This window comes from Haemaphysalis longicornis, unplaced genomic scaffold (genome assembly GCF_048455015.1).
Source record: "Haemaphysalis longicornis isolate Haplotype H1 unplaced genomic scaffold, Haemaphysalis longicornis Haplotype H1 scaffold_2, whole genome shotgun sequence".
Lineage (NCBI taxonomy): Eukaryota > Metazoa > Arthropoda > Arachnida > Ixodida > Ixodidae > Haemaphysalis > Haemaphysalis longicornis.
In genome coordinates this window covers 51,521,146-51,537,978 of record NW_027526295.1, presented here as the reverse complement: position 1 = coordinate 51,537,978, position 16,833 = coordinate 51,521,146, and the positions used below count along the sequence as shown (strand labels likewise).

General features: G+C 47.8%; 1 pseudogene; it reads right to left on the bottom strand.

Moving 5' to 3' along the window:
- Window positions 1–7,722: 7,722 nt before the first annotated feature.
- LOC144167962 (uncharacterized) lies at window positions 7,723–11,254 on the bottom strand (annotated as a pseudogene).
- Window positions 11,255–16,833: the final 5,579 nt, after the last annotated feature.

Sequence of the window (16,833 nt, the reverse complement as noted above, 5' to 3'; positions counted from 1 at the left end):
CAAGTTTGTCGCGCTATTAATTCCTATAAGTCTATGTTGCCTTGTGTTGTGTGCAAATTCTGGTGGTTTGCGATGCAACGATCTGCTCTTTTCTGTGGGCGATAAATTGTATTTATATTTTCTAGTGTACTTATACCCAGACCAGACTGAAATAATTTAAGTGTGCCACAAATAATGCGCGATAAATCTGTAGCTTTGCTTTCTCAGGCATAAAATGACAACACCGTTGTAAAGCACCCGCAGTTGATGACAGAGATTTGGTGAATGATTCAATGTGATATTGCCAAGAAATATCAGACCTTAATTAAGATCCTTGGAGAAGCCAAACCTTAATTAGAGTATTTGAGAAGCCACGTCATGTGAACATTGTAAAATAAACATGCATTAAAGGGAACCTGAGAGTGTGCTTTCAAGAAAATTGAGCTTATTTTTTCGTCATTTCAGAAAAAAACGTGGAACTCGGCGAGTACCAAGAAACAAGAACGCCCTGAAGTCTGCAGAAGACTCATCACAAACCTAAAACAACTTAGGGGCATTTGGTTAGTTGCTCCAGTTCTTAGGTTCAGAAGCAGTCAACATGCAAGTTCCCGCAATCCCAGTGGGGGACATTGCACCCAACCATATGCCGGGTCAATCTTAGAGCAGTAGGCCACTATGGTGGTGTGGCACAGTCAGCGCGGCCACTGTAATAGCTCAGCTTATTTCAGCACACTGCAGCCATATCTTGGTGTGCTCTCACTTCAAACTCATTGGTCATGTGTACTCTGCGTAACGTGCTCATATTCTGAGGGATATTCACCAAACTTTCATAACGGGTATGTGCTTCGACTTTCCGGAGCTCTCAAAAGTGACCAATTTAATGCCCAACAAATATTACACTGAGGCACTCCAGAAAGAGTGAAATAAACTACGAGAGATTTAACAAATATGTCAGTGCTCATGTGATTTCTTTTGGTAGCACTCCTGCTATCGTGGGTGACGTTACCACAGGTCGGAGGAGCAGTTACCAACTTTGTTTGACCCTTTAAGCCCAGAATATAAAATGCATTATCTCAGCATGAAAGTGCTTTAATTCTCATAGAAACTAGCGTGATATGAGTCATATTAACAATTGTTACCTGATCACCACATAGGAAACGCCTAATTCACAAGGTGCAGTTAATGTAAGCCAACAACTTGAGTCTGCAGTGATTTCCTGGCACTGTATGCCAATGCACCAATCTGTAGAAGCAGAGCAGAGCTCCCACTGTTGAATATTCTTGATTTGGGCCTCTTGTAATAATCATTTTAATGGCACATAAATTTCTAAGCAGTTTCGCTTTGCTCCCTCTCGCAACCAAAATTGTTTTGCACATACTTTTTGTCTACAGATGCGGTGTAGCTGCAATACGAAGTCGTGTTGTAGCCTATAGTGCACGCAGTTAATGCATGGAGTAATTGTAATATACCTGATTTAAGTAATTTTTTGTCGCTGCTGTAATAGGCGACAACGTGAGTTTCCATTGGAGGGTTTTCCCCGCACGGGGCACCTTGAGCAATCTTGGTGACGGTACTGGCGATACCGCGGACCCCGAGCCCCCAAACATAAGCTGGATCCAACCGTGGCGATGTGTTTATAGGTGGAGGGTTAGAAACCACGAACGGTGGCCGTCGGAGCCCAGGTCAAGCTCCGGCGGATGGGCTCCCTGTCTGTTCACAAGGCAGGGAGCTCCGGGACCTCTTTGGCTACCAGGGTAAGGTCAAAGAAGAAAGTACCCCCGTCTCCCTGCTTTCCAATGTATCATATGGCATTTTCCAAACCCCCCCCCCCCCCAAACGTGATCGGCCCCCGAAAAGGGGCCGCACCGAAGTTTCGTTCCCACCACTTCCCAACTTGAGTATTTTGAAACCGAACAACTACCCTCGCTTCTTAGTAATAGAATCAGTTGACCAGTTGAACCCTCTTGCTTCAAAGTCAGTATTTCTCGTCTCCAAATTTCTTGAAGGTGTCATCGGCGAATCATATAAAGCCAAAAAACAAAGAACCGGTGAAATCCTTGTTGAAGTCAGTAGCCAGGATCAGGCTGATAAACTACTTGCACAAACCCGCATCGCCGATCTGGCCATCCGAGTCACGCCCCACCGCAGCCTAAACAGCTCCCAGGGCGTGATTTCGGAATATGACCTAATCAATGAATCTGAAGCTGACCTGCTGTAGGGCCTTCGTAGTCAGGGCGTAACAGCGGTCAGGCGCATAACCATCCGCAGAGACGATGAACAAATACCGACAAAGCACCTCATTCTAACCTTCGACAAGGCGACCCTTCCTGAATTCATCAACGCAGGTTACATTCGTTGTTCAGTCCGGCCTTACATCCCGAACCCACGGCGCTGCTTCAAGTGCCAACGGTTCGGGCACGGCACAAACACCTGTCGCGGCCGACTTACCTGCGCAAAATGCGCCCAGCACGATCACCCGGCCGAAAACTGCAACGTGCAACAACTTCTTTGTGTAAACTGCCAGGGTCTACATGCGGCCTACTCCAGAAAATGCGAAAAGTTTCAATTAGAAAAGACAATCATTAACATCAAGGTCACTGAAAACATCACTTTCCCAGAGGCGCGGAGGAGGTTCGCCTCTTTCCCTCTGGGGAGGTACGCCGACGCATCTCGCCGGGGGGCGGAGCGGCGTCTGGTTTCGGCGGGGACCCAGTACCGCGAGTCGGACTTGGTCCCGGTCCCGCCCCCCCTGGGTTGCCTCTGGCAGCCCAACCCGCCTCCGCATCGCTCGCTGAGCCAGCAGCGGCTGTGGTGGCATCCACGTCCGGTGGGGATGCTGCTGCACCCACCGTTTCCCCCTCTCTACCGGCCCGAAGTACACGCGAGGGCCCATACGAGATGGAGACGGAGGCAGTCGCAGCGACCCCCTCTCCCGCCTCACTGCCTGTGCCATCTGTGGTGCTCCCCACGCCTTCGGCACTGGCAGCACAGGCAAAGAACACCCGAAAGGGTACCACGTCAAGGGGGCCCAGTCCGCTGGGCACCCCCTTGCCTTCAGATGATGACATGGACGTCGAGCCCTTCCGGCTTTCATCGCAGCGGAAGGAACGGGCTGCGACGTCCAGGTCAGTAGAGAAGGCCAGAAAACCCCTTCCAAGAGTCCAAGCCCCGAAAGACCCTACATAAATAGTCACACTCCAGTAGCTCTGAACACATAATAATGGGAAGAGAAAATATTGTTCAATGGAACTGCAGAGGCCTTCTGAATAATCTTGACGACGTTTATGAGATTCTGCATGCCAATCAGCCAAGTATAATGTGTGTCCAGGAAACACATCTGAATTCCAAACACCAATTTCTTGAATAGTTACATGGTATACAGGAAAGACAGGGATGGCTGCACGCACTCTTCTGGCGGTGTTGCCATAATCACCCGCAAATCCTTAGCATGCCACCCTGTCACCTTGAACACCGTCCTTGAGGCTGTAGCAATACGCTTAATAATATTTAATAGGTTGATAACGGTATGCTCCATATACATTCCTCCTGATGTTGCACTTACGAGCTCCGACTTCGAGGCGCTGGTTGACCAGCTGCCCGAACCATACATCCTTACAGGCGACCTTAATGCTCACAACTCTCTTTTGGGCTCTTCCAGAACGGATGCCCGAGGTCGCCTGATAGAGAAATTCCTGACATCTTCTGGAGCATGCCTTTTGAACAATAAACAGCCTACATATCATAACATAGGACACAACACATACTCATGTCTTGACTTGGCTATTGGCTCCGCAGTTCTCTTTCCTCTTCTCGAGTGGGGTGGGGGAACTGACCCATATGGTAGTGACCACTTCCCCACCTCACCAACCTCACTTAGATATATAGGTAAAGGCCCAAGCAGTTCATCTTCCCATAATAGGTTCAATGAAGCACGAGCTAACTGGAACACATTTACAGAGTCATCGAAACTACACCACACATCCATAGCACACCTACACGTAGATGAAGCCGCACAACTCCTCACGGCGCACATCCTCGACGCCGCCGAAAAGTCCATTCCCCACGCCTCTGGTGCCCCGCGCAACCAGCGGAGGCCGTGGTGGAATGAGGCCTGTAGGCGGGCGCGAGAGGCCCAGAACAAGGCGTGGGGTGTCCTTCGTCGGTACCCCACGTCGGGTAACCTCATTTTGTTCAAACGGGCCAAGGCGTTAGGAAAACGTGTGCGCCGTGAGGCAAAACGAGAGAGTTGGCGCACCTTCTTGACATCCATAAACTCTTACACAGACACACACAAAGTCTGGACACGAATACGAAAACTAAAAGGACAACAGACACACAGCCTGCCCCTGGTTAGTACAACAGGGGACACACTGGAAGCCCAGGCTAACACACTTGCACAACACTTCGAACACGTGTCCAGTTCAGCACACTACACAAACACTTTCATGAAACACAAAACATCTGTAGAAAAGAAGTCCCTGCGTGATCACAACAAGTCGCACACTTCTTACAATTCTCCTTTTTCAATTCATGAGCTTAAGGTTGCTCTCAGCACATGTAAGCCTTCAGCTCCAGGTGCAGACAAAATCACATACACCATGATACAACACCTACACCCAGACACTCTTGAAACACTCCTACATCTATACAACAACATATGGCTTTCGGGGCACATTCCTCGCTCTTGGAGAGAGGCCATAGTAGTGGCTTTCCTGAAGGAAGAAAAGGACCCTTCCTCTCCAGCTAGCTATCGGCCCATCGCCCTCACAAGCTGCCTGTGCAAGCTCCTCGAGAAGATGATAAACAGGAGACTCATGTACTTTCTTGAGTACAATGGTCTTCTCGATAGCTGCCAGGCAGGCTTCAGGGCGGGGCGGTCCACCAACGACCAACTGGTCGCGCTCGAGTCCTATATAAAGGACGCCTTCATCCACAAACAGTCTTGCACAATGGTGTTTTTTGACCTTGAGAAGGCCTATGACACCGCTTGGCGTTACGGGATCCTCAGTGACCTAAAGTCTTTCGGTGTTTCGGGCCATATGCTCAACACCCTTGCTAGTTATTTGTCCGAAAGAACGTTTCGCGTGAGAGTAGGTAGCGCACTCTCAAGAGTTCATGTGCAAGAAAACGGCGTTCCGCAAGGTGGAGTGCTAAGCTGCACTCTGTTCATAGTTAAGATGAACTCCCTTGGGAAGGCACTGCCACCTACAATTTCTTATTCAATGTATGTAGACGACATCCAGGTATCTTTTAAATCATGTAATATGTCCATCTGTGAGCGTCAAGTCCAGCTCGGTGTCAAAAAACTTGCCAGCTGGACAGACAAGAATGGTTTTAAACTTAACCCAGAAAAAAGCACCTGTGTTGTCTTCTCCAGGAGGCGTGGGATCCATCCGGACCCAGACATTATCCTTAATGGCGTATCGATTCCTGTGAGGAAGAAACACAAGTTTTTAGGTGTGGTGTTGGATGAAAGGCTTACATTCATCCCTCACATTAAACAATTGAAACATAAATGGCTAAAGGCTCTCAACATTCTAAAAATCTTGTCCCACCAGTCGTATGGAACGGATAAGCAACTCCTGTTACGTATTTTCAGAAGCTTAGTGGGGTCTAGATTGGACTATGGGAGTGGTGTGTATGGGTCAGCCACTAAAACAGCACTTAAAATGCTCGACCCAGTGCTTCACTTGGGGCTTCGCCTCTCTTGTGGCGCATTCCGTACGAGCCCTGTACAGAGTCTTTACGCAGAGTGTGACAAATGGTGCTTATCACACCAGCGAACCTATGTTGACTTGTTATATGCCTCTAAAATTTCATCAATGGACAACCATCCTTTTAAACTGGTTTTTAATGATACATCCACATCAAAGCTCTTTTTAAATCGCCCATCCATTCCTGTTCCCTTCTCGCTCAGAGTAAGGGACGAGGTCACTATTCATGAGGTCTCCTTTGTAGACACATTCAAGTCATCTATCACCGATCTTGTGCACCATGGCATCTTCGTCCTGTTACATGTGACTTGTCTTTCTTAAAATACAATAAGAACAGGACACCAAAAAGTGGGATTTTGCAGCATTTCATGTATATACAGGATAAATACAAGGCTGCAGAATTTTTCTGCGATGCATCTAAAACGTCTACTGCGGTGTCTTGTGCTGCGCATGGGCCCAATTTTGAAGCATGTAGAACAATGAATGTTAATACAAGTATTTTTACGGCAGAAGGATATGGCATATTTCTGGTTGTAAGTCACATAGTTGAACATCGTATTCCTACATCCGTCATTTATACAGATTCGTTGAGCGTCGTCCGTGCATTATCATCCGGAAAGTCATCAAAAAACCATGTCATTAATCTTGTCTTCAAAACAATTATGGTAGCTTATTCCTCAAACCTTAGGGTGACTGTGTGTTGGGTGCCAGGCCACTCTGGCATTGGCGGTAATGAAGTGGCGGATGAAATGGCCGCCAATGCTGCACTCCGAAACACAGTAGACATGGCAACACTGCCTTACACAGACCTGAAGCCACACATTAGACAACAACTCCGTAAAACTTGGCAAGCAGACTGGAGCGAACAGACAGACAACAAACTACACGTAATAAAACCACACTTGGGACAATACACTACTGACTCACACAACAGGCACATTGAAATTACCTTAGCTAGATTACGGATAGGCCATACACATGTGACGCACTCGCACCTGCTCACGGGATCTCCAAGACCCCTGTGTAGCAGGTGTGGGGAGGGCCTATCCGTAGTCCACATACTCATACAATGCAAGGCACTTGACACAACACGACACAAACACTTCAGAGAACTCTACAGACAACATATTCCCCTACATCCATCGTTTTTCCTAGGTGATGATGCCATTGTTTCCGTGAAACGTGTGTTTGAGTATTTGTCCGACGTCAAGTTTTTAAACCTCATTTCCTATCACGCATCATGAAATCTGGCCCTATACACCAGCCATGCTCATTGTCGTTTTGTGATTTTACTTTTGTTTTTGCTGATTTTACTTAGTGTTTAAGGTTTAACCCCTATCATCGACTATTGTTTTGGCGCTCTTTGCCCCAGTTGGCCTTGCGCCATAAACATCCAATGATGATCATCATCATCATCATCATTGGAGGGTTTTTTCATTGAGCCCATGCTCATTAGTGGTCTTTGCTGCGTTAACTTGTTGAGATGTGGCGTAGGGTCTGTGAAATGAAAACCATATTTCTGGACTATAAGTAATGCCTTTTGATATTTTACATACAACTTTGGTTCGTTTTTATTCATTTTTATATTTTCAAAGGTAGGTTTATGCCAAGCAGCCAGGTATTGCAATACACATACGTGATTAGGTGAAAATAGGTGTATAGTCCCCAAAACTTTTCCAGAAATTGTAGAGGATTTGAGTTTGATTCGAAACTGCTTGCACACTTATATGTCCATGCAGAGGTTGTGCTGATGGATAAGAGAACTCGCTTATTAAATGTTAGAACAGGTCAGCGACATGCAGTTAGTATCACAAATGTATGCATTGTCAGAAATAATTAGACGTCTAAAATAGGCCATTGATCGGTACGTTGGTGCCGTACGAGAAACATCCTAAGTACGTTGGTAAGATATATCCAAACACCATCCAAAATTGAAGCACCAGCAGCATATTCCTAACATCGCAATTTTTTTATCAAAACTTGTACGTACCAGGGATGTCCACTGGATACACTGCTGGCAGATAGACATTTAGATTTTTGTGGGGCGTCTTAGAGATGTCAGTGGTTTGCTGGGAGGGCACAAGCTTTGGTTCAACAGCACCATGCATTTATTGTGACACATACCCTGCCTCTTCACGGCTGTTGTTGATGAGGTAATGCTTGGAAACAGGTCACATTTGCACCCAGTGCAGATCTTTAAAGCATCTATGCAGCGAAGAAACATTGCAACGTTCTGTTGACTCGTCAGCCGAGGGTGAATATTTCCATTTTAATCGCAGTAGCTGCACTTCGGGATAAGCTCACCTCTTGAACTATCTTCAACGGACACGTCTTGCCCAACTACTACAGCTTTCTCAATCAGCCCAACGCCCCAGACTATTCGAGTTTATAGAAGATAACCTGGGTGGGTGGAGCCTTCACATTCGAGTATTCAAACGTTGGAAATTTGCTGAGTTCCTGCATAACCGTGAGCCAGGGGACAGTATCTAACGTGCCGACTTCGGTGCTTTCTACACCATCCATACCGTCACTTGCCTCAGTTTGGTCACACAAAAGGCCATAATTTTGGCATGACGCAACTTGGGTGGTAACCACTGTTTTCACTTTGGGTGGCTTTCTGACTGCCTTTGGCGCCTTTGGTTGCAGTAGAGTGTCTGGTATGTTAGGGAAACTACGGCGTACCGCGCTCTCCCTCAGGGCCCATACTTTGGGGTATCCTTACGGTCTGAACATTCATGACGTGTTAGTAACCGCTAACCATGTCTGAAGCCTCAAAATGAATGTCACAAACGTATATTTTTGACGTCACCTTGAAGGTTTCTGTGGAATCGCGTTTTCCCATGCCTTAAATAAGTCGGGATCCTTCGGTAGCTTGAAGAAAGGATGCTGCATGGGCACTGCCGCTGCTGAAGCATACCCCAAAAGGCAGCCCGGCGCGCTGCACGTCCGAATGTCAACAAAGCGCGCCGGTGCTTCACGGATCCAGTAAAATATGTAAGCATGGCCAGATCGCGCAGGTTACCACAGTCGTGACGGACACGCGAGCACCAGCAGCACAGCGAAAACGCATGGCTTGGGCTAGCCTCGCTGGGCCTAGCTCCTCAAACTAGATCTCAAAGCTACGCCAGAGCCAACGTACGGTATAGCGACAATCCGCCTTTCGAAAGGCAGTTTCCCAACTGGCCTAATCGAAAAACTGTTGGCTGGCGCCTCGTAGGCGTTGTGAAATGTCCCCCTACCCGAGGTTGTTAATTCCGTGCGGTGCGCTTCGCAGCTGTGTTGCTCGCGAGACTGGCTGCTGCCGCCGCAGCCGTCTGCCTCGCGACCCAAAGACGAGCGTCATGGTATGGGTGCCGTAATCGTGAAGCTCGGCAACAAAATCAGGCGTTGTGAAATTGCCGTACGTTCCCGCCAAGGAAGGAAGGAAACAACTTTTACGGTCCATAGTGAAATGGAGTGCGTTAAGTGCCCGATGGGCCCCGCACGGGGCACCTTGAGTAATCATGGTGACGGTGTTGGCGACACCGCGAACCCCGAGCCCCCCCAACAGGCAGGACCGTTCTTGTCTGCGGTGCAACAGGACCGTTCTTGTCTGCGGTGCACCGCAAGGAACGTGTCCCGACGCCAAAGCCTCCCGACAAGCCCAAAAAGACGAGAGTCAATGCCGCGATAGGCGACACATAAACATACACTCCAGTAGCTCTCACACTCAATAATGGGAAGAGAAAACATAATTCAATAGAACTGCAGAGGCCTTCTTAAAAATCTGGATGTTTATGAGTTACTGCATTCCAATCAGCCAAGTGTCATGTGTATACAAAAAACACATTTAAATTCCAAACATAGAAACTTTTTGAATAGTTAACGGGTATTTAGGAAGGAGAGGGATGGTGGTGGTACATCTTCCGGGGGTGTGGCCATCAGTGCCCGAAAGTCCTTGCCGTGTCATTCTATCCAGTTACAAACCGTCCTTGAGGCTGTTGCCATTTGTACCATAAATTTCAATAGGCTAGTAACTCTATGCTCAGTTTACATCCCTCCTGATTTCCACCGCTCGAGCTCGGATTTCGAGGGCCTTGTAGATCAGCTACCCCCACCTTTCATTCTTTTAGGCAACCTCAACGCACATAACTCTCTTTGGGGCTCTGCTCGCACAGATGCCCGAGGTCGCCTTATCGAAAAATATCTAACATCTTCGGGAGCATGCCTATTCAATAAAAACAAGCCTACATACCATAATATAGGGCACACCACTTATTCACACCAAGATTTGGCGATTGGCTCGGCAGTATTCTTTCCATCTCTTTAATGGGACTTTGGCACTAACCAATATGTTGTGACCACTTCCCAACCACATTCACATACATAAATAAAGGCCCGAACAGTTCAACTTCCCATAACAGGTTCAATGAAGATAGAGCGAACTGGAGTACATTTACAGAAATATCTGAACTACACCACAGATTCATTCAACACCTACACGTTGAAGAAGCTACCCAACTCCTCACGGCGCACATCCTCGACGCCGCTGAGAAGTCCATTCCCCACGCCTCTGGTGCCCCGCGCAATCAAAGGAGGCCGTGGTGTTATGAGGACTGTAGGCGTACGCGAGAGGCCCAGAACAAGGCGTGGGGTATCCTCCGTCGGTACCCAACGTCGGGTAATCTTTTTGTTGTTCAAACGGGCCAAGGCGTTAGGAAAACATGGGCGCCGTGAGGCAAAACGAGAGTTGGCGCACCTTCCTTACATCCATTACTCATACACAGACGCACACAAGGTATGGACAAGAATACGCAAACTTAAAGGACAACATACACACAGCCTGCCCCTGGTCAGTACAACAGGGGACACACTCAAAGACCAGGCTAACACACTTGCACAACACTTCCAACACGTTTCCACCTCTGCACACTACACAAATAGTTTTCTGAAACATAAAAATACTTGTGAAAAGAAGTCCCTACATGACAATAACAGGTCAAAATCTGGTTACAATTCTGAATTTATACTTTATGAGTTGAGGGCTGCCCTGAGCACATGTAAACCTTCAGGTCCAGATGCTGATAAGATTACATACACCTTGATACAACACCTACATCCAGACAATCTTGAAACACTTCTACACCTATACAATAACATATGGCTTTCGGGGCACCTCCAAAAATATTGGAGGGAGGCTATTGTAGTGGCGTTCCTGAAGGAGGGTAAGGACCCTTCTTCTCCTGCCAGTTATCGACCTGTCGCCCTCACAAACTGCCTGGGAAAGCTTCTCGAGAAGCTGGTCAACAGGAGACTCGTGTACGTTCTTGAGTACAACGGTCTTCTCGATAGCTGCCAGGCAGGTTTCAGGGTGGGGTGGTCTACAAATGACCAACTAGTAGCGCTAGAATCTTACGTTAAAGATACCTACCTACATAAGCAATATTGCATGACCGTGCTCTTTGATATGGAAAAGGCATATGGCACTACATGGCGCTATGGCATCCTTAGAGACCTCTAATCTCTTGGTATATCTGGTAACATGCTGAACACTCTGTCCAGTTACCTATCTTGACGAACATTTCGTGTCAGAGTTGGTTCGGCACTTTCAAACGTTCACGTGCAGGAGAATGGCGTGCCTCAAGGTGTCATTTTGAGCTGCACTTTGTTTACAGTCAAAATGAATTGAGTTCGGAAGGCATTGCCACCAACAATCTCCTGTTCGATGTATGTGGACGACGTACAAATATCATTTAAATCGTTTAATATGGCCATATGTGAACGAGAGATCCAGCTTGGGGCAAACAAGCTTGCTCGCTGGGCTGATCGAAATTGTTTTAGGATTAATCCTGGAAAGAGTACCTTCGTCGTCTTCTCAAAGAGGCGCGGTATCCAACCCAACCCTGAAATTAAATTGAATGGTGAGTTGATTCCTTTAAAAAAGGAACAGAAGTTTTTAGGTTCGTATTAGACGAGAAACTAACATTCATCCCTCACATCGGTAAAACATAAATGCCTCAAAGCAATAAACATACTTAAGGTCCTTTCACACCAATCCTATTGCGGGGACAAGCAACTCCTCTTACGTGTCTTAACATGGTTGGTAGGGTCCCGTTTGGACTATGGGAGCGTGGTGTATGGGTCGGCAACAAAAACAGCGCTGAAAATGGTAGACGCAGTGCTTCACTTGGGGCTTCGTCTCGCGTCGGGCGCTTTCCGTACAAGCCCCGTACAAAGCCTATACGTCGATTGCGATAAATGGTCCCTAGATCATCAGCGAACATACATTGATCTTCTGTACGCTTTTAAAAATTTCGTAAATAACCCAGCATCCTTTCAAACCATTTATTTGTGATAAAATCATGTCCCAACTTCTTCTTAATCGTCCATCTATCTCTGCTCCATTCTCACATAGCGTGAGACAGGAAGTGTCCGAATTATCTGTCACCTTTTTAGACACCTACAAATCAACCCTTTCCGACTTTTTACCACAATGGCAGCTTCGCCTCGTGTCGTGCGATTTGTCCTTTGTAGCGATTGATAAAAAACGAGTACCCACAACTGCAATTCTTCAGCACTTCTTTTTCCTTCAAGATAAATACAAGTGTGCAGACTTTTTGTGCAGAATGGGCAGAATTAAAAAGCAGCCCGTATCGTGTCGTGTGCTGCGCACGGACCTGATTTTAGGGTATCTAACACATTAAACTCACAAAGCAACATTTTTAAGGCTGAAGTCTATGGGATATTTCTCGTTTTAAAGCACACACAGTTCATCATAAAATTCCCAAGTCCATCATCTTCACAGATTCGTTGAGTGTAGTACGTGCATTGTCATCTAAGCAGTTTTGGAAAACCCATGTTATTCATCTAGTTTACAAAACCATTATGTCAGCATATGCATTAAGTCTGGAAGTGACCGTATGCTGGGTGCCAGGTCACTCGGGCATCGCCGGAAAAGAGACAGCAGATCAAATGGCCGCTGCTGCTGCATTTGCAAACACAGTGGACATAACAACAACACCGTACACTGACCTTAAGTCACATATCAGACAACACCTTCGCAATACATGGCAAGCACAGTGGAATGAACAGTCAGGCAACAAACTACACGTTATAAAGACACTCTTGGGAGCATACACCACTGACACACACAACAGGCACAATGAAGTTACCCTGGCTCGATTACGAATAGGGCACACGCATGCAACACACTCATACCTGCTCACGAGATCTCCAAGACCCCTGTGTAGCAGGTGTAGAGACAGTCTATCCGTGATCCATGTGCTACTTCAATGCAAAGCACTCGAAATAACACGACAGAAACACTTTGCCGACCTCTACAGACAACACATTCCACTACACGCAGCATTGTTTTTAGCGCATGATCCCATGATTCCTGTACAACGCACCTTTAAGTTTCTTAGTGACATCAAGTTTTTACGCCGCATTTCCTATCACGCGTAGTTGTTTTTAAACCCAATTTCATGCCACGCACCATCACAACATGCCCTTTTACACCAGCCATCCTCATTGTCTTTTAATGAATTCACTTTTGTTTTTGTTGAACGATTTTAGTGTTTATGGTTACATCCTTCATACCTAACCACCGTTTTGGCGCTTTTGATCTCGTTGGTCTTGCGCCATTAAACACCAACCATCATCATCAAAGAGGATTGCTGATGACAGTAGCGTTTTTACTTCGGAAATTCTTGGTATGACCTCAGCTATTGAAGATGTAGTAGCAAAAGGAGTACAAAAAGTGGCCATTTTTACAGATTCTTTGAGTGCCATACATGCTGTAACCTCCCTTGTCCCTTCAAAGAATGCAGCTGTAGGTGAGCTAAAAAACCGACTGTGCTGTTTTACATTAGCAGGGGTCAGAGTTGTCCTTTGTTGGGTACCAAGCCATATGGCATCCCAGAAAATGAAACCGCTGATGAAGCAGCATATGAGATCAAGCATCTTGAAATAACAGAGTTAAAGCTTTCCTACCAGGACCTTCGAAACAGCATACGAAAGTTAATGAAGTTGTACTGGTAGTCTGAAAGGAATAAACAAACCAGAAATAAATTACATCTAGTCAAACCTTACGTATCTGAATGAAAAAGGTGTAGACACCGAGATCATTACTTACAGGTTATTTTGTGCCGGCTGCGTATAGGTCAGTCTGTGGTGACACATGGCTTCCTGTTGAAAAAGGAACACGAACCCATTTGCGAACACTGCGGAGAACCTCCTACTGTACTACATATCCTAATAAGTTGTCCATACCTAGGAGCAGCCCGAATTAGACATTTGAGAGGTTTATACACCTTTTGTATACCTTTACACCCAATGCTTTTACTTAGTGATGAACCAATTGTACCTCTGGCTAAAGTTTTTGAATTTTTAGAGACACTGGCTTTTAACACCAGTTTTAGCTACTTCATCTCACGAAACAGTTTTTAAAAATAATCATTTTTATATTTATGATGCCTTGAACAAAACTTTTAACTTACATTGATTTCTTACCTTGTGTTTGGCGCATTATAACCGAAAGGTTGAGGGGGCGGGTACCGGTCCGGCACGGTGATCGCATTGAGGGCACGCTAGTCACCGTATGGCCTCCAGTCACTGGGGTCCTTTTTGGGTACCATATGTAGGGTGGACGCGTAGGTGCTCGAGGATGGACGGACAATTCCCAGTTCAAGCATGTGCTCGAACTCTCGACGAGCAATGGCATAACGCGATTCAGCGAGACGACGCGCTGGATCGTGACGATGTGGTGGGTGATGGTGTGCTTCACCGGGGACTCTCCCCTGTGGGGTCTTGTGATCGCGGGAAAATCTGCAAGTATCTTCTTGTACACGGAAGATGGCACAAAGGCTCGAAGTCCGATCGCCATGGCAGTGGAGAGAACGCCATGAACCGAAAGGCTCGTCGTCATGTCCACGAGGTGTCGAGAGTGCACGTCCACGGCCAGATTGTGGAAAGGCAGGAAATCAGCACCGAGAATGGGCTGCTTAATGTCGGCAATTGTGAAAAGCCACCGGAAGGTGCGACGTAGGCCAAAATTGACCGTGAGCGACCGCTGGCCGTAGGTATTGATCGGTGAGTTGTTGGCGGCGATTGACGGGGAGGTCATTTCTCGGCGTCGTCGGTCTAGCGTAGAGGCCGGTATGACGCTGACCTCTGCTCCCGTGTCGACCAAGAAGCGGTGGCCGGCAACCTTGTCGGTGACGTTGAAGAGGCGGCTGACTGCATGACTGGGTTCACGTGCCGCCGCCAGTGTCCGGTCTCCTAGTTTCCCACCCATGAGCAAGGCTGGCTGCACTTGCGGGCGGCAGTGCCGAAGGTACGATGATACCAACAGATGCCCGAAGGGCCAGGCTCACCGCGTGTTGCGGAGGAGCGATGTTGAGAACGGGACGCGGATGGGGGGTACCGTCGGTCGCGGGATGCACGTCGGCGTCGGTGCAAGAGGGGTGCGAGGGATGACAGCTGATGGCTGAGTTCGTCAATGTGGCTCTCAAGTCGACCAAGCCTGGAGTCGTCCCTTGAGGTGGTGGGCGTATCGGCGACTGCGGCAATGCTTGGACCCCTGGAATAGTCCGGGATGCGGTCAGCCAGTTCCGCGAGTTGGTCGAGTGGCATGTCAGCGGCTGCCGCAAGTACCAATACCATGTTCTCGGGGCGGCGTTGAAGGAAGAGCTCCCGAAGAAGTGGATTGTTGAGGTCCTGGCCATGATCGCCCAATAGCTGCCGCATGCGAAGTAGCAACTGCGAGGGTCGCCTGTCACCGAGCTCCTCGGTGTTGAGAAACTGCTGCAGCCTGCTGCGCTCCGACTCCGACTTGCGTTGGATGATCCCTGCCTTTAGGTGGTCGTACGGCGCTTCAGGATGTGGGGCATCGAGGATGTCGGCTAGCTCGTCCACTATGCTGCCTGGCAAGGAGGTCACGACGCTGTTATATTTCGTCTCCTGGCTGTTGATGCGATGCACACGGAAGCGCGCTTCGACTTGCGTGAACCATGTCCGCGGGTTCCGAGTCCAAAACGGGGGTAGAGAAGCGCTCTGCACAGCCGCGGTTGTAGCGTGAGTAGGCGGAGCTGCTTCGTGGGCGGGCGTAGCTGGCCCGCAGAATCCGGCGAAGCCGAAGGGTCCGACATGGCGCAGTCAGAAGAGGCGAGTTTGGTCCTCGTCACCAAATCATGTCGCGACCGGTGCAGTGACAACCAGCCATGACAGCGTTTGAGCTCGAACTGATTTTTTATTCCTCCAGCACGAGCGCACGTGAGCGTGCGCCTCGTGGTTCCGCCTTCGTCGTGGTCGTCTCGGCGCGGGGGACACGCACCGCTACAACCCCTTTGGGGACAAGGGTGTTCTACAGAGCCATACGTACGGGGTAAGCAAACAATGCCTTGGTCCTATAAAACCATATTTAGTCTTTTAAAAAGCAAGCCAGAAGCTACACAAAGGAAAATACGCTCATGATTGCCTAGCTGTTGCACGAATAAAGACAGATTTAGGGCAGCATAAATAAACTAGTCCATGACACTATTGTAACTCTACAATGAAACATATTAAGGTACAAGTTGCTTATTGAGATAAATAAAATAAGTTATGACGTTGAGGAACTGTACCTTAGAATTGGCAACATCAAAATCCGATAATGAAGCCGCAAGATTTCAGAAATTATCCAAAGCATAGAATGAAAACTGAAGACGAATCGTTGAGAAAAAGAACTTTTCATAAAAACAACCTAAAATGGATCAGAAACTTGTCTTTAAATCTGAACCCATGTCTTTTGGTTTTTTAGTGGGGACCCAGGCGGCACAGAAAGTGTGCCCCAAGACCGGCCCGTCTATGGCCGCTTTCTGGCATGTCCGGCCAGCATCCAGGTTCTGGCAGCCACTGATCATGCGTTGAACGGCCAACATTCGGCAACCAGCACTTCGGTATTTTTCCGTCTGCCCGTGTACGGACGCACAACGGCAGCTAACCGGCTGCCAGATATTAAGTTCTCTTACGGATGCCGATGTTGAGAAAGAGAACGGCTGAAGTACGGCCTTAGGGCATCCGTTTTTTCTTCGGGAAGCGGTAACAGGCCGAAGCACGGCTAGCGACCGGCCACAGAATATGCGTATTCTTGCGGCAGTTGGTGTTTGAAAGGAGACCGGCC